The sequence below is a fragment of the Carettochelys insculpta genome, chromosome 16 (genome assembly GCF_033958435.1).
Source record: "Carettochelys insculpta isolate YL-2023 chromosome 16, ASM3395843v1, whole genome shotgun sequence".
Taxonomy (NCBI): domain Eukaryota; kingdom Metazoa; phylum Chordata; order Testudines; family Carettochelyidae; genus Carettochelys; species Carettochelys insculpta.
The window spans coordinates 27,399,801-27,425,706 of record NC_134152.1 but is presented as its reverse complement, the minus strand read 5'-3'; the positions used below and the strand labels follow the sequence as shown (position 1 = coordinate 27,425,706).

The following is a 25,906-nucleotide window of genomic DNA, read 5'->3' as shown; positions in this document are numbered from 1 at the left end:
TGTCTTAGTGCTAATTTTTGTAATTCAATGCCTGAGTCTTGGGCTGCCTCCATCCATACGCAGCTTGCTGTCTACCTGTCTGTCTTGCCTAGTCAGTAGCCATGTGTTTATGTGATCTGGGGTAAATTTGCAAAGGCCTCTTATGAGATTTATGTGCTTAAGTCCCATTGACTTGCAAAAAAAACCATGGAGCCCAGTGGTAGGTCTACACAACAAAGTTATTTTGAAATAACAGCCATTATTTCAAAATAACTTTGCTAGCATCTACACAACTAAATGGTTATTTTAAAATAATTTCAAAATAGCAGTTGGCTTATTTCAAAATCGGTAAACCACATTCCAAGAGGATTAGCGCCTATGTCAAAATACCTATTTTTGAAATAGGGGCTATGTAGACAGGGAATAGAGCCGATTTCAAAATAAGCCATAGTGCATCCAATGGCTCTGTTTTGAAATAGGCTCTGTTGTGTGTAGACGCTCTATTTTGAAATAGCTGATGGCTATTTTAAATGCAGTTTGTGAGTAGCAGCATTATTTTGAAATAAGCAATTCTGGAAAAATCTCTTCCTGTCACTTCCTGCCTACCCTCCCTGACTGCAGAGCCAGCCCAGTGGGGCCCGGGATAGCACGCCCAGCTGGTTGGTGATGGATGCTGAAATCAATTGGAGCATGGGGCCCTGGAGGCACCGAACCTAAGGCAATTGCCTTGCCCTATGGCCAGGCCTGCCTGCCTGTTACGTCTTGGATCCGTCTGGCCTCTAGATTTCTCCATGTGTTTCTAGAACTTGTCTCTCCCCAAGACTGTTGAATATATAGCATTCTCTCAGGGTTTGACTACATTACAGAAGCACAACTGATGTGCTGCAGCTATACTGCTCATGTAGATGCTTGCTTCACCATCAGAAAAGCTACTTTTGTGCCTATAGGAAATCCACTCTCTCAGGAGGCGTTAGCTGGGTCAATGGAAGAATTTTTCCATTGGCCTAGTGGTGCCTGTGCTGGGGCTTAGGGCCAGTCTACACTAGGCCGAAAACTAGATTTAAGATACGCAATTCCAGCGATGACAATTGCATAGCTGGAATTGATGTATGATAGATGGATTTTTCTGCCCATCCACACAGCAGGGGGTAGATGGGGAAAACTCTCCAGTTGACCTCCCTTATGCCTCATGACAATGAGAGTACCAGGGTTGATGGTCGAGCTCTGCTAGTTCGATGTAGCACATCCCCACTAGGCACACTAAATCGAACCCTGGAAGATTGATCCCGAACGAGTCGATCTTCCGGTAGGTGTAGCCCCACCCTTAGTCTGCTTAACTGTGTCTTTGGGGGATGAGTTTTTTCCACAGTCCTGAGCAATGTACCTATGTTGAGCTATTGTTATGATATAGACTTGGCCTGTCTCCCAGGCTGTTGATGCAGCCCCCTTCACTGGTGCTACATTTAGTTTACAACATAAAAAAGGTGGAGTCTGGTAAAACAAGGGAGTTGCCATAAATCTGACGCTGCTGAAAATGGAAGTGCTATGCTAAGCTGTGCACTTTTATGGCTCCTCAGGAGAGAGTCAAATGCTGCCCAGCTGATGAGCAGAGGGCCCACAGTGAGGTTTTGTTTCGACTGGTGGTGCGCAGTCACGTGTGCCTTGCTACACTTTAAAATTTATTCAGCACATGGATGGGAAAGAAGAGTGGGAGCATTGTTCCTGCTGTTGCTGTTCTTTTCAGTCTCAACAGAGCAATGTTTAAGCTCACTTTTTAACTCCATCCCTGCTCAAATTTGCCAGGCTTCCTAAGCAATAATGGGGGAGGGAATCTTTTTTTTTAATCCAGCTATGCCTTTCCCTATACATATTTGTTTCCATTAAATTGTTCCCTTTTGTCCTCTTAAAAAGCATATTTTAAATCATAACAGTGCAAAAAATTATACATTGCAAAAAAAGGTACTTCATGGTGCGGCTTTCTACAACAGTTATCGCTCACAATGCATGGCTGAAAACCTTTAAAATTGTACTGAGGTGACAAGAGAAACAAAAATTCCTAGAGCTCTAGGCAGCCAGACATTTCAACAGCCAACACATGGCAAAGACTAATCTTAGAAAACTAAATTATATAGGTGATGTGAACCTAATGTTCTCTTTCTGCTTTATAAAAATATCGGTTTGTGCAAGGGGGGTGAAGGCACAGATGGTATTCTGGTTTTGGAAAAATCATTTTTTCTGCAATCCTGAAAGTCAATGAAAGAAAGTGAATTCAATCTGTAAAGAAGCCCACCCAAGTTTCTCCCCAAACGACACATTTTAGACTGAAGAGTCATCATTCACAAGTCAAGCTGTACCACAGTTATTGCACAGCAGAACTGTTTGAATAGTGTGTGTGTGTGGGAGGAGGAAGAAAATGAGTATTTCAAGAAATCGCTTTGATCTGTCCATTCCTTAGCCTCTTCACACTCAGCAAATACATGTGCTAGACCACAAACCAACGTACATATTGTAGGGCATGTGCCTATTAACCAACTGGAATGATCAGTTTGGAATCTTGAAGACTGGCCGTCGTCATGTATAATGCATGGGCTGCACCAGCTTCACTTGTGACTTCCTTTAAGTGCAGCTGAATACCAAACAGCATTCCAAATAATGAAGGCAAAATTTGCTGAATGCACTTCTCCACTGCTATTTTAACTAGCTGAATCTCATAGAGCGAGCGGGGGAGTCTGTCGTGCTGCAGCGTTTCCCTAAACTCATCAGAGACAATCATTTTGCGATTGCCACTATTCTCGTGTTAACTATGGGGACTGCTGACTTTGTAAAAGTGGCCATTGTGCCTAGCCTTCCAGTGAATATTGGCACCAAGTTTGAATTTTGAGCACTGGCGAACTTGTGCACTATTGGGATGGAGGGCTGAGGTTTGGGCCACGGCTAAAAGCCTGTGAATATGGCTCTGTTGATGAGCACAGAAAGGTCCAGCAACTATGATGGTGAGTTACTGGGTAGCATACAGCATGCTTTTAAAAGCGCTTCATTCAGTTCTCCTTGAGGTTCCACAATGAGGCTTGGTCTACACTAGACCTTACAGTTAACTGCAGATACGTAATTCTAGGTATGACAATTGCGCAGCTAGAATTGACAGATCTGCAGTTGACTGCAAGGTCTGTCTGTCCTGAGGGAGGTTGACAGGAGCATTTCTCCCACTGACCTCCCTTACTTCTTGCAGGAGGAGGTGTGCAGAGAGTGGCTGTGAACTCTAGAGAGAGCAATTTCGCACATCTTTACCAGATGCATGAAATGGAACTCTGGAAGATCGATCCTGAATGGGTTGATCTCCCAGTAAGTATAGACAAGCCCTGAGAAGGCCCAGTAGAGGCCAATCAGTTTGCAGCCAGTGTAGCCAGATACCTTGCTTTCAAGGCACGAAATTTCCACCATGCCACTGTTTACGCCTAGTGTACTTGAGACGAATGTGCGGCTAATCATCTAACCCTTCATTGCCTCTCTGTGGATGCAAGTACAGGCCATAGTTAGACTGCACGAAGACGCCTCCTGGGAACAATCACAGGCTTGGTGGGTTTTCAGAAAGGAGTGGAAGAGAATTTAAACGTATCTTGGTTGCTGACTTAGCCTGTGCCAGGATACAAATTGGCCCATGATTTCTCTTGTGGAAGTTAGAAGTGTAAAATTGCCCTCATACATCATTCCCAGACAGTGTTTTCATATTCTTGAACTCTCCCAAGAATGGGTTTGTTCTTTCCGGTTTGTTACATCAGCTTGATCCTCTTTTACTGTTTTACTTTCCCAGCTGTCCACACTTGCCTGCTCCTTGCCATTCACTCCACCCTTTCTCCTTTGGTGTGATTAAAAAGGTCTCCTCTTACCTTTGTGCCTGTGTCCCACTGCTGGTTCCTGACATCAGAAAGCTGTGGCTCATGGGATAGTTTCCAGCTGATGTCACAAATGTTGCCTAAACATCATGTGCATTTGTCGACAGGCACTAGGGACTCAGAATTAGGGATCCTTAAAGATGGGTTTCCGGGCTCAATATTGGAACTGCAAGAAACAAAATATAAGAGGGGGACATCAGGGACATCCAGGAGGCAATGAAAATAATGGATCAATCACTGCAGAGACATCAAAGCTATCCACAGTGCATTAGCCACAATGAGAAAGACTTCAGACACAAAACAGCATAAGGCAGAAGGGACATCAATTAGAAAAAAGATCAGCTGTTGGACCCAGTAAATTAACAGGAAAGCAAGTCAGTCCTTACAGAAGAAAGAAATTGAAAGAGATCTTTGGAGTTAAAAGGAGACCTGGGACAGACATAAAAACAGGAAATATTTCAGAAAGAAAAACAAACTCTGTGCAGTGTTTAGGAAAACCAAGCAGTGAATTAAACATCAAAACAATGGACCAGATTGACAGAGAGCTCAATAGACATAGAACAAACAGCAGAGATGGACGACCCGAGAAAGACAACGGGAGACAGACAGATCTGGGACAAGTCCAGTGGTGTCAGATGCATGCTAGTTACAAGCATCTTCCAATGCAGTTGTTGCTCACAGAGTTCTCATACAGTTTCTCTAACTGTCTGGATGGTGATTTTTTTTCTGTGAATCCTGTCTGCCAAACCATGCTATTGATCAGGTAGTCTGCATTATGATTTTATTGCATAGAGCTGTAACCTCCACATCCATACTTGTCAGAGAAATTGCGTTACTACAGTCCTGTTGGAAACAACTGTGTTTTAAAAGTGGTTTTAACTAGCACATTCCTGATCCTATTGTGGACAGAACTTTAGAGATATAATATGTTTCCCTACTCCTTCCAAAGTAGGCATAAAAAAGAATCGACAGACAAAAGAGAAGCATCTGTGAGATGAATGGACCTGTGACAGAGATCAGGGACATGGGACAGAGGCTGGGAGACACTACAGACAGTAAAAGACCAAGAGCAAACATTACAGAGCAGAAGCAGGACAGTAACATATACCAGGCAAAGTGCAAGTCATCAGAGCAATAGAGAACACAATTGGATAATCAATCAGAAAGACAAGGTTGAGAGGTATTGTGAAAGGCAACAGATGCTTGGAGGTCAGTTATGAAGTCTAATAGGTAAACTGGAAATAGGAGGAGAATAACTCAAAAGCAATGACGGCCTTTTAACAATGGAGCCAGTACAGGAGAGGCAACGCAGGTATTTGAATGCAGGATCAGTGTGTGGAGCACAGCAAAAGTCAGTGCAGAAAATCATAGAAGAGATGAGAATGATTCTGGAATAATGAATCTGTTAGCTGAGAGCCAGGTATACCTTATGTGGAAAAAAGACTGAAAAAAGAGAGCCTTCAAAGAGTGGCTCTGCTTAGGAAACAGACAAAAGGTATAATTAAGGTGCGATGGAAGTACATACCTCTATGTACCTTAAAAACTAGATACTGCAAATTTAATTTAGTAAATAATTCTGTACAAGTCAGAAGAGGATTCCAGATCACTCTCCCACAGTGAGATGGGCCCAACAGAGACAACAGGAGTTAAAAGTAATACACATGAACAGCCATACCGGGTCATGCCAAATAATCCATCCAATGCAGTATTCTGTCTACTGATATTGGCCAACACTAGGGGCCCCAGAGGGAATGAACGGAACAAATAATCAAGTGATCCATCCCCTGTTGACCATTCCCAGCTTCTGCCAAACAGGCCAGGGACACATCCCTTCCCATCCTGGCTAATAGCCATTGATGGAGTGCTCCTCTGTGACTTTACCTAGCACTTTTTGAACCCTCTTATAGTCTTGGACTTCACAACATCCTCTGGCAAGGAGTTCCACAAGTGGACTGTGCATGGTAGTACGCTTTATTACTGGTGTTAAACTAAGTGGACTACACCCAGGGAGCAGATCTACTGAGCACAAAGTCATTGGCAGAGTGACTATACTGAACTTGCTTAACTTCACTTTGCAAAGCTATCACTAAGGCTATGTCTACAATAGAGCAATCTGTTGACAGAAAGCCAGTCTGGATGTTGCAGGGGGCCTTCTGTTGGCAGACAGGGCTTGCAGGACACTGGGGAGCCTGGTCTGCTGTACTTCCAGTTGGCCATTTTCTCAAGAAAGCATCTAGGCCAGATGGCCACTCTCTGTCAACAGAGCAGATCGCTCTTGCCATACACTTGGTAATTTGGCTGAGATCTGTCGACAGAAGTTTTGCCAGAAGATAGCTTCAGATAAAAACATCTGTCAACAGTTCACTCTGATGTCGGCATGGCCATAATATCTATGCCAGTTTTCACTTCTTTTTCAAGCCACAGAATTTTCACACACAGATTGAGAAGGCCTTAAACTTGTTTGTTTTCAGAACTAATTTGCAATGCCCACCTCCCCATGCAGATATTGCCCTAGTGGTTGTTTGGAGGCATTCTTTATTTAAAATTCATGCCCTGTTGATTAGTTATATAACCCAGGTGGTTCTGTTTATGTTCCCCTGTCAGAAGATTTATTAAATGGACTGTGAATTTCAGATCTGGCAATCGACTAGCCAGTGTGAAATTTGCTTTTGGAGAGGAGGTCAGCCTCTGAGCATCATGTTTTTTTCTGCATAGCAGTGCTAGTACAGCTTGGCATTGGGCCGTGCACTGAAGGCAAAGATGCAGAGGCCCATAAGTGTGACTGGAATTAAATTCATTTTCAAATTGGAATGACCATCTGTGGATCATTGCCTGCCCCCTCCGGCCACCCCACGGTTTGCTTAGCTGTCACTGACATGGCAAAAATGGACAGGGAAACAAAAGGCTGGCTTGGCATCATAACTATGGGTGGAACTAAAACGACTGGTGTTTTAAACATGCGAGCCACGTCTATTTCCCAAGACTCCCTGGGAGAGGGGTTCTTGCTGGGGTGAGACTGGATAGGCATGGCTTCTTCTGGCCTTAGATGCTTCATAGGTCTATGGGATCATCTAGGTCTAAGTTCACCTCAGGGCGCACTCTCCCAAGGACACGGGGCAGCAGGTGCATTATATGAGGACTGGGTGTTCACCTCTGAGGAATCTGGTCAGGGAAGTGTGGCTTCCCCCTGACTGCACCAGTTTCAGGAGTGTACCCCATCACCCAGGAATACAGAAATGCCAGTATTGGTGTCCTGCCTGAGGCAGTGGCGTATGCCAGATTCCTCAAAGGAAGGTGAACACCCACTCCTCGTATAATGCACCTGCCCTCTTGCACAATGCGGTATGCGGGGGTGGGAGAACGTCCTGCCTGCCTGCTGACGGAGAGCAGGACAATGAATTTGATAACTGAATGAGACATAAAGCATAAGGCAGAGATAAGAAAGCCAGAGGGTGAGCAAAGCACTCAGACCATACATCAGGCAGGTGAAGCAGCCCACATAGGGTACGGATGGAGACAAACATTAGACTAAGGAAGCCTGCAGCAGCAAGGAGGAGCCTTTCTATTCCTCTCTGTCTAGACACTGGCAAAGAAGGTTTTTTCATTTAAAAATACCTCACTGTTTTGAAATGATCAACCAAGTTTTCAGCGTCCACCTGGCACTAGTGACATATTTGTGAAGGGAAACGGGGCTGCTGAAGACTGACTTCAAGCAAGATTTTATAAAAGCTTCTTTAGGCTCCTCGTGTCTTGCAGCTGTGGAAAACAAACACCGACTGATACAGAGAGAGAGAGAGAGAAAGGCAGAAGGAGCTATCTCTCTCTCTCTCTTTCTTGCACGTGGGCAGACGTGCACACTCACCAAGTCCTCAGACCAAGTGAACACGAAGGGCTTGTCACACTCCACATGGATTCAGTTCTTTCTAAAGTGTGTTTAGATGGATGATACTTCATGAGGCTGAGCGAACCAAACTAATTTTGTGACTCTCCGGGGTCAGCCTGAGGAGGATCTGAGCTGCTGCCCTTAGTGGGAGAAGGGCTGAGGGAGAGGAGGCTGAGCAAATTGCTTTGGTTCTTGCAAGATGACCTGATTTTATTCTTGAGTGATGAATAAAAAATAGCCAGATAGGTTATTTCTCTTTCTTCTTCAGAGCTTTTTCCTCCCCCACCTCAACTTGTTTTCTTAGATCAGAAATCTGGCTGTTCTCTGCTTTGGAAAACTCCATGGCTGTTTTGCCACTAGTTTTTTGGATAATATATCCTGCCCTTGTGTCACCAGAAGTGCACCTACACCACTGGGAGATGGCTTGGCAGCTGCACACCAGTGGCTGGTGCACCACTTGCACTTTCAGAGATGCTGTCACTGCAGGAGCTGTGTGGTGATAGTGCAATGGTGGGAGAATTTAAGGAAAACCCCAGTGCGAACAAGAGCGAGGGAAGCGAGATAATTAGTGAAATGACAACATCATGAGAGCGGAGGGGGAGCTCAGCCACTGACAGGCAGCTGAGAGCAATCTGTTACTTGTTTTTGTGAAAACCTACCTCATGTCACTGCCTAATTAACAACAGAAATGATATCTTGGCCTGAACACCCCAAAGCCTTTCAGTGAGGTCGAAGAGCTCCCCACACTTGAGCTCTGAGATGGCCAAATAGACCAGGGAAGGCCATCCTGGGCATCCCAGACATTTCTGAGGTGAAAAACCTGCAGACAAGTACCTAACTCCCCAATCTCCCATCCCTTTCCCCTCCTTTCCAATATGCACGCTAACCCACCCACCCACACACACCCATTTTAAGCCTTCTGTAACCATTAGAAAGAAGCCGAGAAGGGCAACCCCCAAATTTTCAAAAACCTCTTAGCAAGTCACTCAGGCTGTCCTGAAGCTGTTAGCAGACTGTTCTGGAACGGGCCCAGAATACCGTACCTATTGGGGGGTCATCCTGCCTCCTTTTCCTACACCTTGTTTATCTTCTGGAGGGGCTGAGATAGTACAAATAGAGGGAGATACAAGCCTCCTGTTGAAACACTTCAGTTCAGTGGCAGAAAGAGCCTCTTCAACCATTAATTGCCTCTCAGTGTCTCTTTTTATCCTTACTGGGAGGAGAACTGAACTCCTAGCTCTTTCTTGGAGGCCTGACTCTTTCAGCTGGAGCACTAGGCCTCCCTCAAAGTAGGCAAAAATTGCTTACGTGCTGGCTGGCTATTGCCTACACAGTGAGCTGGAAGACTGACTCCAACCCATTTAAAAGCACAGCAGGAATTTTAATTATTCCCATGCAGCGGTCCCTGATCATTACACACACCACAGAGGTGCAGTAACTGGCTTGCGGGTGATAAAAGCCTGTGACATGCGCCATCTTGCTCAGGAATGGTTTTGTGCTCAAGGGGCTAAGACCACGGCCGGAGAAATTAGAAAATGAAACCTAAGCATCTTTGTTCAGGAGTCAAAGAGCAAAATCAGCTCTTCGACTCTCAGACGGTGGGCACTAAAGACAACAGATAGATGAGTAGACAGTCACCTCTGGCTCTCTACAGAAACCACACCATGACTATAAGGCTACCCTGGGCTTCTGTGTCGATGCTTCTACTATATGTGCCTCTTCCAGCAGCGTCAGGCCTAAAGTATCTGTCTAATGTTTGTGTAATGCTGAGCAGCTCCGTGACCCCATGCAGTTAGATTAGCTATCATTATGTCTTGAGAGCACTGGAATTACCAAGTTGCAAAGTAATAGATTGGTACTTATAAGGCACAGCTGGACAGCTTCAGATTAAGTAAAAAAAAATAAAAAAAAAAATAAAAAAGGGATTTTTTGTTCTTAACTGCCTGGAGCTGGCCCGAGGTTGACATTTGAACAGCAGATTGTGAAACTGAGCTCTGTCCCTAAATCAGTAGCAGGCCTGTGGATGGAGAGCTGGAGAGAGTTGCCCCAGGACCTGGTGATGCATAAGGGTCCAGGGCTCCTGACCATCACCGCTACTGCCTGGACCTTTTAAATAGCCACAGGAGCCTGGCCTGGCATGCTCTAGGCAGCACTTAGGGCTGCCTGAGGTAGGCATGGGATGCTCCAGGCAATGCTAAGGCTGCCTAGGGAACGCTAACCCAGCCCCAGCCCTTTTTCCCAAGATCCCACCCCTTCTGGGACCAGGGAGCCAGCCTCCCCTGAACCTTCCCCAAGGCCACGCAAGTCCGTCAGACCCCCAGTAAGTAGAATACCCACCTTACCACTAAATGACCAGCATTTACTTCCAACCTACCACCATCACCTAATTTCCTCTGAAGTGACTCCAAAAACAACCGAAGTGACAAATTCATTCCTCCTGACTGACACTGCACCTCTGCTTGGCCCAAGGTAACCAGCTCACTCTCAGAAAGAAAGAAAAAGAAAAACCTCCAGAAATGCTTGGGAAACGGAAAGCTCATGTTTAATTGAGCCTGGCTTATGTCAGGCTGAATGAGCCAAACCCATTGCCGTTTCTGTTATTCAGCATCTATCAAAATGCAATTGTGAGTCAGAAGAGAATATTCCACATGGCTGAAAGATCAATGGGTTTTGGCTTTTTCCAAAAGCACGGTTCCGTTACATATGAGCTTTCTTTTTGAAACCATCACAGCAGTTTTGATTTTCTTTCCGAGGTAATTCTTTTCCTTGCAAGGCTGCCCTAGGTTGCTATTTGTTTTTTTTTTTTTTTTCTGACACTTATTAAATGGCTGTTCTGCCAACGTATTTGACTATGGCTCTGCTTTGGTTCCCCTGATACAGCACTGGGATAATTCCAGTGAAAGCTACAGTGATGCTGACAGCAAGAATAAGAGCAAAATCTGGCCCGGCATCCTGAAGAATATTTTGGATCAAATCCTGCTCCTGTTAAAATCTAGAGGAGTTTTTGATTGCTTTCGGTAGGACCAATGCTTGGTGCTTAGACCCCTTGACCTTTGAGCCTAAGCAGATCCCCATTAATGATTTGTTGTACAGACACAAATTGTATGGCTGGGGCCTTAATAACTGCTAGTGCTGGGGAGTGGCAGGTGCTTTGAGCCAGCCTCTGTCTTTATAGGATTGTATATATTCCAGTACTGATTTCCACTGCATGCCTGACTTGAAACTGTGATAATAAACAATTGCTTTCTCCCTTTCCTTCTAATACCATAGCTGCAGACTCAGGGTCCATTGGCATTAAACTAGAATGCAGAACGGAAATCACTGCACAGTGTATGTCTGTGTAGCTTTGCTATTTATTTACTTGCCTTTTCAAAGAGCTGCTGTGTTGAGTAAACATCGTTGCCTGGACGTATCTGGAGGAATTTGTCTGGTACAGCATAGTTCCTGCTGGGGTGGGGGAGAGTGACTGAGCATGTGGGCGATATGGTAGTGGGTGTGCAACATAATTCTGCTGTTTCTTCAGGCTGGTGGGGGAGAGGGGGAGGGAATAGCTAAACCTGGGAGAATACGTGAACCTTTACTTGAATATTTGCTTGAATTCCAGCAGGATGGGTACCAGTGTTCCCTGTAAGCTGGGTGCTTGTGGAGCTGCTCAGGAGAGATTGAAATGCTGCCCAACTTATTAGCAGAGTGCCCACAGCTAAGTTTTTGTTTTTTTCTGGTGGTGCACATTCACACATACCTCCGTGCACATAAAAATTTATTTTGCACATGGGGGGAATGGATGGAAAAGATTAGAGGGGAACATCAGACTGCTACAGTTTGAAGTAAAGAGTCAAAGGTAGGGCTATGACAGCCTCAGGTCTCTGTGGACTGGACGCAGAAGGGCACCTGTAACACACCAGCGTCTTCATTGATCGTTGCCTTGGCTCGCTACAAAGAACTGACCATTCCTGCTAGTGAACTTGTTTGCTAAATAACAAATTTGAATCGAATAATTTCAAACCACGAAATCTGAACTGCAGATGTATTTGCAGGTGATGAGCCTAAGGACTGAGCTCACCAGTTCAGGGAACAGGAACATCCAGCTGAAAACTAAATAACTCGGCACAGATTTTGAATATCAGCTCTGCACAACAGACTGCTCCTGAGGATGCTGCACTGTAAGACTGAAAAGTGAAAACTTTTCAGGAAATAATTGCCAGTAAAAATATATAGTTTGAGACCGTCATAAACTGTGCCTGGATAATTCCTAAATGGGAAAGAAGCCAACTTAATTTATTTATTTAGGCTTGACGTTAGTCACTGCTACTTATATTTCCAAAAGCACCTCAGTGACATCGGGACAGATATTTTTAAAGGTACGTGGGCACCCCAATATGCAGATAAGCGTTTAGCAGGATTTTCAAAAGTGCTGAGGCCCCGAGGGGTTCGGTGTCTACGTGCTTCAGAAAATTCCATCTGACATTTATCTAAACCTGTGGGTATCTAAATGCCTTGGAAAATCTGGCCCTCAGAGCCCAAGTCTCATTTAAAAAGTGACAGACTCCTAAGTGCCTAAGTCACATTTGAAAATATGACTTTGCTTCCTAAGACACTCACCATCTTTCAAGGACATCTCAGAACACAGCAGTACAATGTAAGAGCTGTTTCCAATCCTCCCCAGGATGTTGGAGCACTTTGGCCACCTGATTGTCTTGGCACCTGATTGTCTCATCTAGTCCCCAGGCTTCTCATCCAACACAAAAGTGCAAATTGCATCAAACTCATTCTAAAAGGGAGTAAATTATACCCAGAGAGTTGCTACTTTGTCATCCAACAGAAGGGAAGAAACAACGCAGTGCGCAGAACTTGTCTATTTTTCAAGTGTCGGAAAGAGTGTGTGGCTTCACATTAAGGGAGGAATGGGCAGGGCCTAGCCTCTTAACTAACACACTTTCCAATATTCCCAACCTCAGGTAGTCAAAACTCATGGGTTAGACCCACCCTAAAGTATAATAAACACTGTGTTCTTTTCATTTGTTGTCTAACTTTTGTGCAATTAGTGGCCACATTTAACCCTTTTCTCTGTAGCCATCAGAACGAGAGCCTTACTTTAAAAAAAAAGAAAGCTGAGATTCCACACAATCACATGACTCCAGGAACAGATCCCTTAGGAACAAACACCAATTAATGCCACTCTTCTGCTGAACATTGCAAGCGTTGGTAGTGCTGCCTCCCAAGGCAGTATCAAAAAAAAAAAGGGACCATGTTAAAGTGGTTCAGGGCAGTGTTTCCTCAGCCAGGCATACCCCTGGGGTACACAGAGGTCTTCCATGGGGTATTTGGCTCATCTAAATTGCTTTTTAACGTGAAGGTTGCAGCCCCCAATGGAGGTCACAGGCCAGATTTAGGAGGGATTGCAAGTGCAGGGCTGGCACTTGTGGAGAAATGCAGGGCAGCTGCCCAGGGTTTCATGCCATAGGGGATGGGAAGCACCACAAACCTAAGATACATGCTTCAGCCCCAAGCGATCAGGGTTTTGGTTTCAGTCCCACTGCCTGGGGCTCGTGCTTCAGACAATGCTCAAAAGTGACAAAGAGGCTCAACTATCACAATGAACTGTAAGTACAATATTATAGTCCAGTCAATTTATTTTATAATTTGATGGTAAACATGAAAACTGAAGCAATTTTTCAGTAATACTGAAACGTGCTGTGAGCCTTTATCATGTTTACATCTGATTTTGTAAGCATGGAGTTTTTAAAGTGAGGTGACGTGGGGGTACCCAAGACAAATCAGAAAGGGGTACAAAAGCCTGGACGGGTTGAGAACCACTGGCTCAGGACACTTGGATATCCCCCAGGTGAGATGGTGTGGACCCTGTGTGTTGGACTGCTATGTAGGAGATGTAGGCTCAATGCTTTCCTCTGTCATTGCTTTCCTACATGACCTTGGACAAGCTGCTTCTCTCCTTGAACTGCAGTTTCCCCACATGTAAAAGGGGGACATTCATACTGCCCTCTTTTTTAAAGTTCTTTGAGCTCCGTGTATAAAACGAGCGAAGTATTGTTATTCGCACATGACCTAGAGCAGGTGTAATCAATTATTTTTGTCAAGCTCCAATTTCTTGGTCAAGGTCCTGACCCAACCCTCCCTATTATTATTATTATTATTATTATTATTATTGAGTCCACTGAAAAGCATCTAGCAGTCTAGATTTGGTCTGTGGTCCACTTATTGACTATCTCTGGCTTAGAGATTGCGACAAGCATTTTTAATATGTCAAAATATGAAAGGCAGAAATAATGACGTCCTACCACATGGACGCATGACCCAGGAAGGTTTCCAGCAGATAACTAAGCAGGTCTTCTTACCAGGATCGGGGTGAAACCTTAGCCCCATTCAAGCCACTGAGAGTTTTGCAATTGACATTGGGGGAGGCCTGGATTTTAACCAGATGTTTGCCACCAGGACACTTTGAAGGTCTGGTACCCTGCTAGATCAAGAATATGGTAACCTCTCAGAGCCCAAGGAGCAAAGTTTCTATGGGGTCTGCTGCCATGTAGAATTACCCTCTGCTTATGGTCCAGGCCTCTAATGGCCTGGAGTTCATGGGAAACCTAAACTGTAGTGCTGAAAAATCCCAGAAGACATGCGAAAAGGTATCAGCCTGGTTAGAGAACAGCCTACTTCTGTGCACAGAGGAGCAAAGGCTATGCCAAAAGGTGTGAACATCCAAGAAAGGTTTTGTCACATCAGGGGCACTGAGGATAAAGAAATACCAGCTCCAGCTCAACTCAGCAGAGGTCAACCTGAAACTGTAAAGGTGCAGGAAAAATTGGGTACTTTGGAAAACAGAGTGAGAAGATCAGATTTGAGGCTAGTAGGTCTGCCCAAGGGGGAAAGGAGGAGAAGTTAGGTTAACATTTCTCAGTAGTGTTTTAAAGGAAATCTTTGCAACAGAGGCCTCTGGGCTCATGTTTGAAGTAGAAAGAGAGCACATCACAGCCTTCTGCTAAAAGCACCTGATGCCAAACCTCCAAGAAAGGTGGTAACAAATTTTGTGAAATTCCAAGATGAAGAGGCAGGTTTTCAAGCTAACCATAATAACAAAATTTAATTTATGGGGGGTTAGAGGATCATATTCTTCCCTGCTATCTGTGGTGCCACTTAGGGTATGTCTACACAGCAACCTTATTTCAAAATAAACTGTTCCAGAATAGCTTATTTTGAAATAACGCTGCTACACACAACATGCATTTCAAAATAACTCTTAGCTATTTCAAAATACAGCATCAACACACAGGCTGCATCTACACTAGCAAGTTCTTTTGAAAAATTTTTTGAAAGCAGGGGGCTCTTCCGAAAGATCCTGGGGAGCATCTACACACAAAAAACATTCTTTCGAAAGTAAATCGGAAGAATGCAGTGCTCCTTTCGAAATCACTCTTGCTTTCCCATTTCGGGAAGAATGCCCCCTTTTGAAAGCTTCTTTTGGAAGAAAATGTGTAGCCACTCCTCCGGGCCCTTCTTTCGAAAGAACAGTCTTAATTTTCGATCTCTGGCTTACTCTTTTAAAGAGCAGGGACTGTATGGAGGCTCTCTTTCGAAAGAGCAGATCACTCTTTTGATCTGCTTTTTTGTGTGTGGATGCACTCTTCGGGAGAGCTTCTTTCGAAACATCTCTGTAGTATAGATGTAGCCACAATATAGAGCCTATTTTGAAATAGAGCCATTGAATGCATTATGGCTTATTTTGAAATAGGCTCTATTCCCTGTCTAAACACCCCCTATTTCAAAATACCTATCTTGAAATAGGTGCTATTCATCATGCAAAGAGGTTTACCAATTGCGAAATAAGCCAACTGCTATTTTGAAATGATTTCAAAAAGGCGGTTGCATTGTGTAGACGCTAAGATAGTTACTTTGAAATAATGGCTATTATTTTGAAATAACTTTGCTGTATAGACATCCTCTTAGGCCATGTCTACATTGCCCCCACCCCCTTCTGGAAGGGGTATGGTAATGAGTGGAGCAGAAGATGCAAATGAGGAATGGATTAAAATATCTTATGGCTCATTTGCATATTCCTGTGAGGTCTTGCTTCTGGAAGAGCCCCTTCCGAAAGCAAAAGCTGCCATGTAGACAGGGCTCCTTTGGAAGGAAACAGGGCCCTTCTGAAGGAAATCCCTCTTCCAGAAGACCCTTCTTCCACAAACGAGATATTTTAATTCATGCGTCATTTGCACCTTCTGCTCTGCTCATTACCATGCCCCTTCCAGAAGGTGGCAGGTTTAGGGGCACCAGTGTAGACCTGGCCTTAGAGAAAAAGGATGCAGTTTATTCATATAAAATGATAACTCAAAGATAAAGGAACTTCCTTTGCTTTATGTTATCCTACAGGACTCTGTAGCTTTGCTTCTCTGGCACAATGGATCTCTCCAAAATAAGAATGAAGCTGGTCTGTGCAGGAGTCTGAATCTTCTCTGGAGGTAGTCCAGGACACAGGAATAAGCTCCCCCAGTAGACAAAGACCATCCCAAATCTCAACAGTTTCCATCCGAAGGGCAAAAAATCGATGTGACGTGTACATTTAAAGTAAACTTACCCCTCAATCAAAACAAAACCTAAAACACTATCAAAACAAGATACACCAATGCACATGCTTCTCCGCATTGGGAGGCTATGAGAGAAAAGATGGGACAGCTGCAGAATCACATGGCCTAATGCACTGTTGGAAGATGCTCTGATAGTAAGATATTGAGCACAATTTAAGAAGCATTACAAAATGGAATAAAATTCTGTTTAGGGCTCTTTGGACATTGTTAGTAGCTGCTATGGTTTTCCGGATCCTCTGGAAAATCAAGATGAAGCTAGTTCATCCATGGGAAAACCAGTAGCTCGCCACAGCAGGGAGGAGGCAGAGGACAGACATAGAGGTGAACACTACAGATGGGATTTTCATACACACTCAATTTTAGCTTCACTTTGCTCCCACTGAATTCAATTCTTAATAGGACCAGAGGAAGGTCAATGCTAAATGCTTTGAAAAATCGCACACTAAAATCTTGGTCATATATTTTCTGTATATTCCAGGTCAAAAAGGTTTGAAGAAAATATAGGAGAGTCACAGAAAAGCTGATGGACAAGAATGTGCTGTGAGTTTATAATTCTGATATTGTTGTCTAGTGAGCTATGTTGACGCATATGGGAAGACAAATTTGTTCCCATTCCTTTATCATCTATACAAAATTTTCATTGGCTTAGTAACTGACATCTGAAATAGGGCTACTGGTCTGAAAATGCTGGGTTCTGTTCCAAGTTCCTGTTCCAAGTTACTATTATAATATCCTTAGTAGTGAGAGAAAGGAACTGGCCAGCTGCAAAGTATTTGTATTGTTTAAAAGTGGGCAAAATATATCATAGGCTGCTAGCATTGCTTATATTTAAAGTTGTTCATTACAAGACCCTTTTCCAGTTGCTTATAACTTTCATTTCTTTTAACCATTTGAATTTCAGTCAAAACAGGTCAACCATTTCTGAGAAAAACAAAAAAGCAGGCAAGTAACACTTTAAAGACTAACAAAATAATTTATTAGGTGATGAGCTTTCATGGGACAGACCCACTTCTTCAGATCATAGCCTTACCAGAACAGACTCAATATATAAAGCACAGAGGCAAAGAAAAAATATGACAAAGCAGAAAAATTGTCATCAAGACTGGCAAATCAGATAGAAGAGCAGAAAGAGGAGGAAGGGTGGAGAAGGTAAGTGTTTGGTCAAACATCAAACATTTCTGCTCTTCTATCTGACTTGCCAACCTAGATAACAATTTTTGGACCACTGTGCTTTATATATTGAGTCTGTTCTGGTATGGCTATGATCTGAAGAAGCAGGTCTGTCCCACGAAAGCTCACCTAATACATTATTTTGTTAGGCTTTACAGTGCTACATGACCGCTGTTTTGTTTTGATAGAACAGGACTAACACGGCTATCTCTCTGTTACTATTTTGAAATAAGGTGTTCTGGAAAATCTCTTCTGTTACAGCTTATTCTGAAATAACGCTGCTGTATGGAGATAGCCTTAGAGAGTTTAACAGCTAAAGTTTTCAACGATTCCATCCCTACTGAACATGGTCTTGTCTGTTACAGCTCCTCATGCTGATCCGCCCTTCCCCCCACAGGTCAACTGAAAATGCTCCACCTCAGAACTACAGGGATTTTCCTCTCCAATGGCTGATTTCAGCTGCTCCAGACTGGGCTGGGCACTGATGCTCAAAGCAGGGAGTCCGCTGTGCTCTCAACAACCCTCTCTGCTGGCACCTAGGCAGCATGGAGGAGGAAGCAAAGCCTGGCCGGGGGTGAGAAAGGAAAAGATGCAGGCAAGAAGGCTGGTGGGACTGGGTCTGGAGCAGGAAGAATAAATCCAGGACTGGCTGGGAGAAGAAGCTGGCAATGGGAGCAAGTGAGGCAGGAAGATAAGGTTTGGACTGGGAGGGGTGAGAGAGAGAGCAGATGAATGGGAGCCATTTGGCTTGAAGATAACGCACTGAAATCCAATGAGAAACCGATGCAGTGGGTGAACCGGAACAAGAAAGTGAGAGGGGGGGGAAAGGTGGGCATGACTGAAATTGTATGAGAGCCTGAGAATGGAGCCGAGAAGCCAGCAGGCCAGGAAGAAGGGAAAGACAATTGGGAGAGTAACTATGAATGGGGAACTGATGTTACCCAGACCCCAAAGCAGTGGTAACTGAACTGTTTCACTCAGGGCAGCGTCAGGAATAGATCAATGGGAACACAGTGTTTCTGGCTGATGAAAAATTGATACCCATAAGTGTGCTCTGATCTAAAACTACTTTTTATTAGCTTTAAGCACATGCAGCCATGAGCAGTAAGTTTAGAACATCCCAAATAATTACCTAGAATCTGAGATGGTACTGAGTAATTAGCAGCAGGTCAGCGATGGCCAGTCACTTCCCTGCTGGGCAGTATAAATGTCAGGGAAAAAAAATCCATTAGGATAGCTTCACAGAACTGTTCCAAAGTACACTGTATGAGCTAATCTTTTTAGAACTATTTTATTTTACAAAACACACAGCTCAGCATGACCCTTACCGGGCCATCCCCTCTCCTAACGTCAACAAAGTACTTACCAACAAAGCATTCCTAATCATCTTAGTCATAAGAAGAGCCTATATCAAAGGCACACCAAATCAGGGTCTCCATCCACTTTTTTTCTTTCAGGCTACATGTGTTGCTTCTTTTCTCTCCTTCTCACATTTTAATTATCAGAAACTGCAAGCCTGCAGCTGGTATTTGCCCTTGCCTGCCCAAATTAACCCTGTACTCTGTGGTGTTCTATTTTATTAATTCCTGGTAGAGGCATGCACACAATATGCTTGCTTGATTAAATTCTGGGACAACATACCCCTCAGTTCCAGGGCAACATATGAACTAGCTGGACATGGAGACTGGGACCTTGATGACCAGCCTGGAGAGTGGAAACTGGGCCTGTGCAAGCCAAGAGAATTAAACTGGGATATGGAATCAAGGGTGGAGAAGAGATGTGGACAGACTGAAGGGAAAAGAAGGCGTCAGGCTTAAGGGGAAGCAGCAAAAAATTCTGCACCTTTAAGGGAACTTTCTGTGCCAGACTCTCAAATAGAATCTGAGATTCCTGAGTCTCACTGTTTTTCTGCTGTCAGTATCTGTGAAACTCACTGACAAAGTATGTATCTCATTCTCCGCTAGTACTGGTTCACAGAGAAGATGACGACCTGCAGTTGCTATCATTAACTACATTTACTCAAGTGCCAGAGGTTGGTGTGGGGGATCTAAAGATTCCAACTCAGCTAATGGTGCCAATATGAAACCACGAAAGTTAGGCAAAAACACCCAAGTTAAAACAGTATTATAGAGTTTTCAAACCCTTGAGAGTTAGGAAATACCAGAAGTAAGGTTGTACAGGCGACGTTGTCTGCATATGTTATGATACAGTCTTTAGTTATATGCTCACATTCTGTATCTTCCAGAGAATCCCCAAGCAACCTTAATTCTAGCATTTCCTAATTTTTGTGTGCTTGAATCTGCAACCTTAGCAGTGTTCTATTAACATAGTTGTTTTGTGTTTACATGTAACTGACCGATCTATGTATCTATATCGATATCCTTTTAATGTTATTTAATCATACCCTCCCACTAAAAAGAAAAAAACCCTCAGTCTTTAAAAGAAAATTTATTTTACAGCTGGGCAATTAGCCTGATCAATTTATTTACAACTAGGGATATTCTAACTTTGGCAAGAAGCCAACTGTTCCAACCCAGTAGCATGATCTGAGGATGGATGGATAGACATTGCTATCTCCACTGCCAAGCACTTATTTGGGAAAAGGTAGTTTTTCTATCTGCTCAGCCTGATATTCATTAATACAAGGCATGCAAGTCTGGTGATAGCAAATCACAATATCAGTGCTCTCTCTCTATATATATGTATATATATATGTCCAATAATACTTATAAGATAGTCTCTTGGAATGCTAAATGACTTAATTAACAATTAATTGGATAGAGCACTGCGCTGGGCCCCAAAAGAACTATGTTTTATTCTTTTCCTTTCCACTGACCTGCGGCATGACCTTGGATAAGTCCCTTTACCTCTGTGTTCCTCAGTTTTCTATCTGTAAAATAAGGATGATACTGACTTCCTTTGTAAAGCTCTTTGAAATCTACTGATGGAAAGCAAAAAGCAGTCAAGTAGCACTTTAAAGACTAGCAAAATAGTTTATTGGGTGAGCTTTCGTGGGACAGACCCACTTCTTCAGACCAAAGCAGTATATGATTGTGGGACTTTTCTTATTTTAAAATATAATGACTGCTAGTCAAAAGGAAGCTCTGTACTGCAGCTGGTGGATATATGGATAGAATTAAATTTTGTAGAAAGACTTCACAATTTCATTCAATATCCAGTCTTAATCTTCCCTAACAGAGCTTAAGTACGTTGATTGGAAACATAAACATAAAAGTGAATAAAACTTACAAAGACAATATTATTTTTAGACTATCCCTTGGGTAGGCTATTGAAGACAATACAAAGAAGGAAAAATAAAGAACGCACTAGCTATTAAATGTTACTCTAATATGGAACACAAAGCTACCGTCACAAATTTATAAAGATGTTCTGGAATATATGAAATTAAATGATTCTGGGTTACAAGTGATGCTACTCTATAAGATACACTGAAGGCTGTAATTATGTCAGAGAGATTTCTAGGAGTTTAATAAAAAACAGTTGTAGAGGATTGCCTTCCTTGAGAAAGAAATAAAAAGACTTAAAGCTCTACATGAGAGCACAAGCAAACAAAAGAAACACAGAACAGTAAAAAGTGTAAAAGAAGGTCTTAATATGTTGCTGAGTAAAACGGCAAAGTTGTAAATAAACTTAGCTAGACAAGATTTCTATGAAAAGGACAGAGGTTGGATTTCCATCTAAGAATGAACCGCCTGGGAAAGTTTTTTGTCGAATTAACTTCAAATGGATATAACAAAAAAATCTGAGAAGTGCGAAATCAAGTTTTCAGGATTTCTCTGCTAACGTACAGTGCTTTTTTGTGCTGGTACTTGCTGGTACTGAGTACAAGCAGTTCGGCAGCCCCAGCCGTGGGATTGGCTGGGGCTGGAGGGCAGGGAGCTGGCTGAGTGCTGGCTCCTCTTTTTTTTACAAAAAGGAGTTCTTTTTTTTGTAAAAAAAAAAAAACCAAAAAACAAAAAACAAAAGAGAGAGAGAAGCCAGCACTCAGCTAGATCCCTGCCTCCCCACCCCCAGCCAATCCCACAATATGTAAGTTCCTCAGACGAGACACAGTATTTAGAAAAGATGATGCAATTAGGTCAGAGCAAATGCTATTCTAAACTAAGATTGAAAAGGCTACAAAAAAGTTTAAAACTAGGCAAACACATGAAACCAAATGGCTTCACTGATAACTAGAGCCTGTCAAAAAAATTCAGGCAGACTACTTTTCTGGTCAGAAAATACTGGTATGGCAAAACCAAAATTTCCTGTGAGAACAGTTAATTTTGATGAAATTGCATTTTGAACAAAATAGAAAAAATAATGTTTTGATGCAGTCAAAATATTCCTCTGATAATTTTGGATCAGAATATTTCAATTTTTGTTTTCATTTTTTCTTTATAGTATATATTTTAAGTAAATGTCATAACCAAAATCAAACATTTTGATTGATGCAAAATAGTTTTTTAAAAATTCTGTTTGATGGGAAATTATTAAATACTTTGTTTTCATTTTTAAAAATATTTTTCAGCAAACAGATCTCCTTACTGAACAGAAATAAGGTAAAATGCAGATTGCTGGAAATTTAGAAGCATGCTACCATTCTGATTCATAAAAAAAGGAAAAACCGACAAACAAGCATAGTTTCTATCGTCTGATTTCCCTTCTAAATGTACACATTAAAATTAGGAAAAAAATATGGCAAAGAAATGTGTTATATTCCTAAGAGACAGCCTTAAAAGAATTTACAGAGAATAACAATTAGCATCTACTCAGTCAGGATAAAGAAACAGCAGCTCGTCAGTGTCTGTGGATGCAAAGAAAGCTTTTGACAGTGTTGAGTGGCTGTCCTAATGAGCTTTCAAATTATTTGCATTTTGTCTCAAATTTAGAAAGCAAATAACTACCGAGTATTTTATCCAAAGACCTAATGTGTTAGTAGATGATTCCCTCACCAAATAAACAGTGCCCAAGAGGACATTATTCTCCCTTGCAATGGTGTTACTTACAAAGAAAATAAATTAGAATACTAATGTATATTGTAAACCAGAGAGCAGAAAACAGCTCTTTATATACAGATACATAAGGCCACATCTGTTCTCTTGCACATCTACATAAAAAAACTTATCCAGGTATATTTATTCTTTCAGCAGATTAACTTCATAAGCCTCTCGCACAAAAAATTGGGATCAACTCTATATAACCCAGAATCAAATGTACATTACCTGGCTAGATGGATGATGTATCATTTGTATGAGCAGACTTCTGCCTGTTTTCTACTAATTTTATATGCTCCCTATAAAAAGACCTACAAATGTCTTCATCAAGTTGGGAGAAAACTTCAAGTAGAATTTTACACGACTTTGAAATACAAAATCTTTCATTCAACAAGAATTTATATTTTTGCCATTGGTATTGGGCTTCCCAAACTTAAATATTAGTATTGGATCCTAAATTTAAGAACAATAGCTGACTGGCATAAAGATGAAAAAGGACACACATTGATCCAAATGGAGAATCTCCAAAACTCTCCATGCCTTATCATGACTGAGCATAAGGAATCTAGTCTTGAGAAGCAACCTCTGTCTCCAGGAACATTAGAGGTATGATACCTGATTCTCAGTTGATCTATGTGGAGTCAATTGCAACAGTGTGGAGTGGGTAAGAAACGCCATCTAACCACCAATGGTAGTGTGGTACACCTACTTTATTCTGGGATAATGGACTTCAAAAGGTGCTGGGCAATGGAGAATTAGGCAGTTGGATGCTCATACCAAATGAAACCAGGAATATACACAAGACAGACCAATAACCACAATTGCAGAGCCTTGAATTTTTCCCTGGAGGGCCTCAACAATTGGGAAAGTAGCCTCACTGAGAAAAGAACACTATATAATTTGTATGGTGATAGTGTCAAAGAGGGAGGGAGCCATAGTTATGGTCCAGGAGCTTATTGTGCCAGAAGCTGTCCAAATAACAGAACAAAAAAGTAGCCCCCCTGCCTCAAACTGCACACAATCCCCATATGAGACAACCAACAACAGGAGAACAAAAGACAGGTGAGTACAAGGAAACAGAAACAATATAGATCAGCATGACAGGCAGCATTCTTTGCGTACCAGCAGCCTGACCATCATCAAGAAGTTTGTAAGCATCAGAAAAAAAGATTTTTAAAACAAAAAGAATGAGAAGGCTCTTCGCAACTCCTGGAAAAAATAAATAAATCAAATGGAAATCACTCAAAACCTAGATTCTTGGGATACAATTTTCCTCCAGGGTTGAGGCAGAATTTATAAATGCACAGCAAGTTTGAGAAGAATTCACAGAATAAGCCACCAGGATAAATGGGAAAAAAGCAATTGACTACCAAATGGAAGAGGAAGAATGGAGTGAGACAATAACATGCACCAGCAGCAGTGCTATTGCATGTAATTTGATAGCAACACAGAATAAGCCTTAATATAGTTTCCATTATACTCTTTCAGATTATGGGCCTTGATGTTACTGACTCATAAGTAGCGCTGGAGAAGCTGCAATGGAGAAGGGAGCTTAGAACATATAATTTGGTTCTGTCCTAAAATACAGATGCATTCTCAGAAAATAGTAATGGTTACAAAAAATATTATTGGTGTGAGATGTGTGCAGTTCTCTCGGCTGGAAATAATCTAAGGAATAAGTGATGCTGAAACAGCTAAAACACAAAGATGTTGCGCCTGTCAGGGGAACATGCCCTGGTTCCAAAAAATTGTTAAGCACTGACTTACATTTGAGCACATGCTTATTCAGTGACCCACTTCAGCACATGCTTAAATTGAAGCATGGGCTTATATCCCACTGAAGTCAATGACAAAATGGCCTCCAGAAGGAAAGTACAGAGATTTCTTGGGTGCCTTTCTGCCAGTGGTGTGAGTTATAACATCCTTTTGTTCACAGGTAAGGCTATTAAAAGCTGCATGGGGTGAAGAGCCCTTCATGTGTGTCGGGTCCATGTATTCATGCTTTATGTGGCTGGTGTGTGGGGTGGTAGAAGCAATACCAGTCACTGGGCAGCTGGAGTGTTGGGGCCCTGGGATCTGAGTAAATAAGTACCCATGGCCCCTTTTCCAAGGTGACGTTTCTTGCTGTCCCACATGAGACCATCCTAGAGTGAGACTCTTTCATTGGTGTGCAGCACATCCTGCAGTTTGAACCTGATAAAGGCTCTGCCCTGCTGTCTATATGAGAGAGAAATTGCACCCACACTAACTCCCAGCTATTAAACTGGGCCATGGAGCATTTGCACTCTCTGGGTTCAATTCACACCAGTGGATTTTTTTTTCTTCAATTTATGGCGTCTTTGTTTTTTGCTCCAGCTCACAGCTGCTGTGTAACTGCCCGAAAACTAAACTGAGAGCAGCTAGGGATGGGATTTTCTAAAGCACTCCGTGTTATCTTTGAAGTCAATGGGAGTTTTACTTTGGCATACGGGGGAGAAGGTAAGGCACACAGCACATTTCTGAAGATAGCAAATGTATGTATTCAGGCAACGAAAGATGGTTGCTAACTGTACAAGAGTGGGATGTATTGATAAGACTTCAGTGAACAGGTTACCTTAAAACCTGTAACTTCCAGAGAAAGTAGTGGGCTTCAAACGCATTAAAGAGACAAATAGCATGAGTCTGCTCGGGAGTTCTGAGAAAAGTAAGGAGAAGAGGGATTAGCAAGGAAAGAGGATGAAACAAAGGGTTCTGAGCAGAAGACAAGTGGAAAACTGACAGACTGATTAATACACCAGGCAGTATTGGAAAGTTAAGATTTTTCCAAAGTCACTCGTGACTTTGGGAGCCTATTTTTGGGGGGCCTGGCTTGAAGGACATTCAAGGGAGCTGAGAGCTAGTCTACACTTCCACAAAGATCCACTTGGTCAGGGTCAATCTTCCCGAGTTTGATTTCGCGCAGTTGGTAAAGATGAGCAATACTGATCTGTCTGGGGTCAGCAGTTGACCCCTGTACTCCTCCCTAGCGCAGGGAGTAAGGGAGGTTGACGGGAGAAACATGCCCGTCAACCTTCCTTAGTGAAGACAGTCACATAAGTTGATTTCCGATGCACCGATTCCAACTACACCATTGCCTGAGTGAGAATTGCATATCTGAAATCGACTTTCAGGTCTAGTGTAGACCCGGTCTGACTTCCAGAGAGCAGATGCTCATTACCATCCAAGAATCAGGCTCTGCTGAAGTGTCTTAAAAGGAGTGCAGTAGAATACACTATGCTTCCAAAATTACTAGTTACTTTGAAAACTCTTCACCTCCCTGTAGTGTGCCAGCAGATGCAGGACAGTGGGGAGTTTGGGGAAGTGGGATACAGTCAACAAACTCCTTTACTGTACATGCACAGACAC

General features: G+C 42.7%; 1 protein-coding gene across 4 annotated transcripts in view; it reads right to left on the bottom strand.

The window, feature by feature from the left end:
* The window catches only part of ELFN1 (extracellular leucine rich repeat and fibronectin type III domain containing 1), a 184,481-nt gene that overhangs the window by 82,495 nt on the left and 76,080 nt on the right, over nucleotides 1-25,906 (bottom strand). For 3 of the 4 annotated variants that reach the window (XR_012647756.1, XM_075010823.1, XM_075010824.1), the window contains exon 2: nucleotides 3,867-4,038. The gene's annotated coding sequence lies outside the window, so the exon portion shown is untranslated. Of the gene's footprint in view, nucleotides 1-3,866; nucleotides 4,039-18,891; nucleotides 19,079-25,906 lie in introns of those variants that run through there. The other variant, XM_075010825.1, reaches the window with a different exon arrangement.